The sequence below is a fragment of the Choristoneura fumiferana genome, chromosome 17 (assembly GCF_025370935.1).
Source record: "Choristoneura fumiferana chromosome 17, NRCan_CFum_1, whole genome shotgun sequence".
NCBI classification, from domain to species: domain Eukaryota; kingdom Metazoa; phylum Arthropoda; class Insecta; order Lepidoptera; family Tortricidae; genus Choristoneura; species Choristoneura fumiferana.
Window position 1 is genome coordinate 10,053,678 of NC_133488.1, and position 7,592 is coordinate 10,061,269.

The following is a 7,592-nucleotide window of genomic DNA, read 5'->3' on the forward strand; positions in this document are numbered from 1 at the left end:
TCATTTTCCATTAAGGAGTTTGGTCCTGCAATACGATCCTAGCCGGACTTCCAGGATGTCACTGCCAGATTAAAGTGTTGTCACCAAGATTTACATAGGTAAGTTTAAACAATTTGAAGTAAATTCGACCACAGGTCAATTTAAGTTTGAAAAATTTAACCCGCACATACATACATACATACGTACATGCATACAAGCTTTTATTTAACTTGCTTGCATTTATGTAAGTACTTACGTATCATACAAACATTACAAGTTAATTAAAACCAAGTTAACCGTGAATAGTGCAAGTACAAATTAACTACAGTTAATTGCAAGTAAACTGATATTAATGTCAAAGAGGGACTGTCGCAATGATGCTTTTTTATTGTTTTTACTCGAAATACTAAGGCTAAATCCATACTTCCATACTTAATATTATAAATGCGAAAGTAACTCTGTCTGTCTGTCTGTCTGTCTGTCCTGTCTGTCTGTCTGTCTGTTACGCTTTCACGCCTAAAACGCTGAACCGATTTTGATGAAATTTGGTACAGAGATAGAATAGACCTTGGGAAGAACATAGCTATCTTTTATTGCGAAAAAGAGGCTTCAAGGGGTTGAAATAGGGGACGAAAGTTTATATGGTGGAAGTTCGTCGCTGTCGAAGATAAAACCATGAAACTTGGCATTTAGGCAATTAATCCATACTAATATTATACTTAAATGCGAAAGTAACTCTGTCTGTCTGACTGTCTGTCTGTCTGTTACGTTTCACGCCTAAACCGCTGAACCGATTATGATGAAATTTGGTACAGAGATAGAATCTGGGAAAGAAACTAGGCTATCTTTATTGCGAAAAAGAGGCTTTAAGGGGTTGAAATAGGGGATGAAAGTTTATATGGTGGAAGCTCGTCGCTGTCGAAGATAAACCATGAAACTTGGCGTTTAGGCAGTTAATAGAAGTAAGTCGATATTTGGTTGAGCTTTTTTGAAATTTCGACCTGTGGGATGGAATAGGGGATGAAATTTATATGGAAGGTCGTCATTATCATACTCATACTCATACTCATACTCTTTTATTGGTAATAATCATTATTACATGTCATTTTGTTAATTAATCTAATATATTCTAAGAACTAATTAATTAAATAATTTCAGTAAATAATAGCCGTTGGCTGAAATTTAAGGAACTCATCAAAATTGTAGAATGTGTGCTCGACAAGCCAGTTTTTCAGTCTTTTTTAAAAATGTCTAACGACGGAGCCGAAGTAATTGACTCGGGCAACTTATTGTACACCGTCGGGCCTACAACATGAGTCACATTGCCGGACTTAGCGAGCCGTCGTTTGACTGGACGGAGCCTTTGAGGGTTACGCAGCGAGTGGGTTGCCATATCAGCGCGCCTACCATACTTGCACCAGATTACTATATAGATATACACCAGTTTGGAATATTACAAGCGAGGGCAGTGTGAGTATTCCTAACTCCTTAAAATACATTCTTGCTGACGTCTCCTGACTCACCCCAACGACTGCCCGTACAGCTCTCTTTTGCAACCTGAATACACGCTGGTAATCAGCCGCACGCCCCACAACTCGGCGCCATACTGAAGGAGTGAATGTATTGTGGCGAAGTAGCACGTCCGCACCGCGTACCGTGGAACAACTCGAGCCAGGCGGCGCAATGCCAAGCAAGCACTCCCCAACGCAACAACACAGCTTATCTATGTGAGATCCCCAATAAGTTTGCTGTCAATCTGGAAACCTAGGAATTCGTAAATCGCACCTGCTCCACAACTACGCCTTCAGCTTGAACCTGAAGTGGTCTGGGAGTCCTACTTCCCAAATAAAAATGAATAAAGTGTGTTTTAGTCAGATTAAGGGCCAGACCATTTAATCTAAACCAACGAGATAGCTGGTTTGCGGCATCATTCAGCCGATTTTCCAGACAGTCAACATTTGGAGCCGCAACAATCCCAGCAACGTCGTCGGCATACATCAAAATATTGGCCGCCGAAACAGATTCAGGCAAGTCATTTAACAAAATAGAGAAAAAGAATATTTGACACCGAGGATCCCCTGGGCACGCCCATTGCCGTGGTCAGTGGGTGCGACCTGATTCGTCCCCGTCGCCACAACAATCTGCGATCTACCACGTAGAACGTCCGTTAAAAGATTATGCGCATTTCCTCTTATCCGTAATGCTCCATCTTTGTCGCAAGAATTGATGGTCAGCCACGCGAAGGCCTTGGAAAGATCACAACAGAGAACTGCAACTTGCTGTCTGTCTTCCAAAGCATTAGTGATTCACTCACAATCTCACGAGCCAAGTCGGTCGTCGAGCGCCACATCTGTACGCATATTGGCTATCTGACAGCGCATTTATTGATGTGAGGTACTCTGTAAGTCGCGAGCTCAGACCATATTCAAAGACCTTCGCCGTGGCCGGTACTATAGACACCGGCCTATAACCATCAATGTTCTCTCTCTCTTTCCTTTTCCTTTAAAAGGGGAGAGATTTTACTAGCTTTCAATGCTTCCGGAAATATACCTTCCTCAAACATGTTATTATAAAACTGCCAAATTGGTGACATAGTATCGGCCACACTGTTTAATAGCTCCATGACACGTTGTACACGTCCTTCGACGGTTTGTGCGATATCTTCGCGGAGATTATCCGATACACCTCGTCGCGAGTAAAGGGAGTGAGTCTCATGGAGCGGTCCGCCGGCGCGCGCGCCGCGGCCAGCACTGGCGCACGCGCCCAGGTCGGCCGCGGGCGCGCCGCACGCCGCTGCGGCGCCCGCAAACCTAGCGTTTATTGCATTAACTACGTCCTGTTTAGAACTGTATTTCCGACCATTCGAGTCGACCGCGATCTCTGTGATATCCGCGGCAGGTCGTCCGGCTTACTCGCTCCCTGTTTAATATCCCACATAGTCTTGCATGAGTTCTGTGCATTGATTATGCGCATAGTATAATATCGCGCCTTACATTGCGCCACCGCGGAGTCGTATTTGGAGTGCAATCGGTCTATCCATTCTTTGGCTCGGCGCGCGGGAACCGTACAGTGAACATCGTCGTCGCTTTGCTCCGTGAATTTTATTCGTAAAATAGAGTTTAAAAGCGGTGTTTAGCTTCAGTGACCGTCATAAAAAATAAAGTTAGAGGACAAAGGTAACTATTAGTGAAAACGAAATTACAATATTCACAGTGCTGTACGAGATATTAAACAAAACATCTTCAAAACTTCCAAATTCCAAAATATTCCTGCGCGTCGAGCTCACGATCGGCCGCTTCTTGGAATTGCCGCTTCTCGCTTCGCACGCACTCCGCACGACTGGCCCTCTCGCTCTCACCCGCACGTCTTTGAGCTGTGTTGAGTTCTAGGAATGCCGCGCTGGTTAACTAGAACTCGTGAATGATAATAATAACTAACTTTTCTGTAAAACAATCATTTTTATAAATTTTAAATGAGACTTGCATACCTACTAACTTACCAAGACACATGTAAAGGTGCATGCGACGTGAACTAACCTCCTTCATAGTTTCTGCGAAACAATAACACAACCATGAGTAAGAACTCGAAGCTTAATAAAGGGAAGTCCAACGACGAGATTCAAACCCCTGACGCTCTCGCCGAGGCGCGTCAACTCAGACAAGACCTAAGCGAGATGAAAACTCAAAATAATGAAATAAGTTTACTTAGACAAGAGGTCATTGAACTTAAAGAGCAGATATCGATCCTATCGGTCTCCCTGACTGATAAACACGCGCATTTTTGACGAAGCTCGAACAGGCAGACTTTGAAATTGCTACATTAAAATCATCTGTAGCTCACCTACAACAACAAGTCAATGCTCAAGAACAACATTCGATGAGGAACGAATTGGAGATCGTTGGTGTGCCAGAGAGTGATACTGAGAACCTCACCCATATATTGCTCACAACATCACAAATTATCGGGGTTCAATTGCTGGAAACGGACGTCGACGACATCGCCCGAGTCGGACCCATGCGCCCAAGGGGCTCTAAACTCAATAGTAATGACGACCATAAGCCGCGCCCAATTCGAGTTAAACTGTTACGCCGGCAAAAGAGAGACGAACTACTTAAGGCTGCAAAAGCCAGACGCACCTGACATCGGAAACTATTGTAGGCGGAGCTCCGCGGAAGCTGTATGTAAATGAACGACTCACGCGAGAAAATAGATTGTTATTTCGCGAAGCCAGGCTGCGGGCTACTGCAAACGGCTTCCGCTACTGTTGGACTCGGAACGGTGTCATCTACGTTCGCGAAAATGACAACAAGCCGAGCTCCCGCATATCTTCTCTGGACGACCTGGAACAAAGGGTTGGACCGGCTGGACAAGCCGGACAGGATAGAACCACGTAAACTTGTTTTCGCAATAATAATTATTTTTCTTATAAGTTAAAATATTATATTTTATTCCACGAACTGATCTCAACATTAGTATAAATAATATTAAATACTTACTATACATACTACACTCACATACACACACAACACACTCACTCACACACTTTTTCTACACTAATGTAATTAATTTTCACTACATACAGGCATTACCTAATTTTACCGATCAGCTGGCAACACTTCGTAACAGTCTCTCAAGCGCTAACTTTATACTGACCTTGTCTAATTTTTACTTAAACAAACTAGATAACTGGACTACGTAACAGAAGCAGATCAACTACTGAAAATCAACTGTCGCACGTTTGAGAGCCTGGAGAAGTGTGGTGAAGCTATTTCGGTTTCTAATTCACAATTTAAAATCCTCACTTTCAACATACGCAGTATTCAAAAGAATTTTAACGAGTTTATTGTAACCTTAAAGCGATTAAAAGTAACCTTTGACGTTATCGTACTAACTGAGTGCTGGCTTGCAGAAGGCATGTACTTACCTGTGATCGATGGATACTACAGTCATCGTACAAAAAAGTTCATAAACAAAAGTGGTGGCGTAGTAGTTTACATCAGTGACTCATGGAACGCAAATGTGTCAGAACCTCTGATGAACGATTGCAACTGTTTAAAAATCTCCCTAGGAACAAGATGTAAATATAATAGGTATTTATCGCTCTCCATCCTTCATTAATAGACGAATTTTTAACGTCCTTGGAAACATTATTGCGAGAAGGGAACAACAGCAAAATTACGATTGTAGCAGGTGACCTGAACTTAGATATTTGTAACTTCCCACTAAAGTGAGCAATGTTCTGAATACCTGTGTCTTCTTACCGAGCACTTACTGCTCCCCGCTATCACAACTCCAACTAGAGGACAAGCTTGTCTAGACCATATTTTTGTCAAAAACGGAATCGGAGGTAATGGATTTGTAGCGCAGTCTGGTATTACAGATCATGATTTATGTATTTTAGGATTACCCAGAGTAAAGCTTAACCCTGATGCACCCAAACGCACAAAAACTATAATAGATCACACTGCGCTTGTTAACAATTTAAAATCTGTAGACTGGTCACCTATCTTCGAAACAAATGATGTAGACAGTGCAACAACATTTCTGGTTAATACATTAAATAATGCTATTCGCACAAACATGAAAGATGTTGTTGTATCTCGAACTAGATTTAATGTCAAGCCATGGATTACTCCTGGCCTGATAAAATGTCAGCGTAACCGCGACTTCCTCCACCTTCAGGCTAGAAAAAATCCAAATGACCTTATTCTTCAAGTAACTTATAAAAGATACCGTAACTTTCTCACAAATTTACTGCATAGGCTTAAATCTAGTTACGAGAATAAACTCTTACTAGACAGCAAAAATGATCCTAAGAAGCTTTGGCACAACATTAAAAGTATATGCAAGATCTCAAAGACTAAAAATGACGCCGCATCTCTCCTCTGTTCCGCTAATCCAATTAACTCGTTAAATGCTTGTAACGAATATTTTTCAAAGATTGGTAAAATGCTAGCAGACGAAACGTTAAATAAACTAGAAATGACTGAAAATACTCTCGCAGCCGAAGTCAGCAATAATAATGCTCCAGTAAACTCCATGTTTCTTTTACCTACTGACGATAAAGAAGTTACTGAAATTAATCAAAGACCTTCGGCTGGGTAGCGCCCCTGGTTTCGATGGATATACTCCTCTGCTAATCAAACTGATCCATCCATATATAGTAGCACCTTTGACGCATATTTTTAACCTAAGTTTAGCAAATGGGAGGTTTCCTAACGTATGGAAGCTGGGCGTTGTGTCACCAATACACAAAGATGGCGATAAAACGTCCCCAACTAATTTCAGACCCATTACTTTGTTAAGCATATTTTCCAAACTCCTAAAAAAATAGTAAGCAAGCGTCTAGTAGAATATCTGGAAAACCAATCCCTTCTTGCTGATAAACAGTTTGGGTTCAGACGAAAGAAGTCAACGGAAGACGCCGTAGTACTATTAACAAAACGAATAGCTTATTATTTAGATCAAAATAAATGTTGCCTCGGCGTCTTCCTTGACCTAGCTAAGGCATTTGACACAGTCTCGATTCCAATACTGCTACAAAAACTCGCCAGCATGGGTATTAGAGGTATTACACTTGAATGGTTCCGCAGTTATCTCACGAATCGTAGGCAGTGTGTAAAAGTCGGATCTCTAGTTAGCGAACAGCTCCCTGTAAGCTATGGAGTCCCTCAGGGTAGCATACTAGGTCCAACTCTTTTTGCTATTTACATGAATGATATATTTAACATCCCAATTCAAGAATCAGACCTAATATGCTACGCTGATGACACGGTTATTCTATTCCACGAAAACTCCTGGGACGCTGTCTTACAAACAGCTGAAAAGGAAATGTCTAAAATTGCGCTTTGGTTAAGTAAAAACCTTTTAACATTAAATGTAAAAAAGACAAAATTCCTCCCCTTTCACAAAACACGCTCTTCTAGCCCACCTGAAACGATTAAACTTAGAATACACTCATGCTCACCGAACTCTAATCCATCTTTAAACTGTAACTGTCCATCCACAGAAAATGTTGACATTTAAGTATCTTGGTGTAGTAGTTGATAAAAATCTTTCTTTTAAAGAACATGTTTCCTCATTAGCTGGTAAAATCAGAAAAACTATTTTTATCGTCAAGTCCCTACGTAAATCTGCACCTAAATATATATTACATTAGTTTATAAAGCCTTATGCCAGTCTGCCCTTACATACTGCCTGTTGGCATGGGGTGGCATCGCTAAAACTACTTTGAGAGAACTGGAGACTGCTCAACGAGCAGTGCTTAAGGTCATGCTAAGTAAACCTCGCAGATTCCCCACTAATGAACTTTATTGTGTAGCTAAAGTCTTACGTGTACGTCAATTATTTATTTCAAAAGTAACTACAGTAATCCACAAGTTAACTGTCTCATCCAAAGATTTTGCAAAACCTTACCAAACAACGCAAATATAAAATACCGACACCGACCATAAGAACAAATTTGCGAGGCGATTGCCACCTTACTCCCATACATACATTTACAATAAAGCGTGTAAGCATATAAGAAATATGAAAAAAATATCCCAAAAAATCTCAAAAAAGTTATTGAAACTTGGTTGATGACTCTTAGCTACGATGAAACTGAGGAGGTT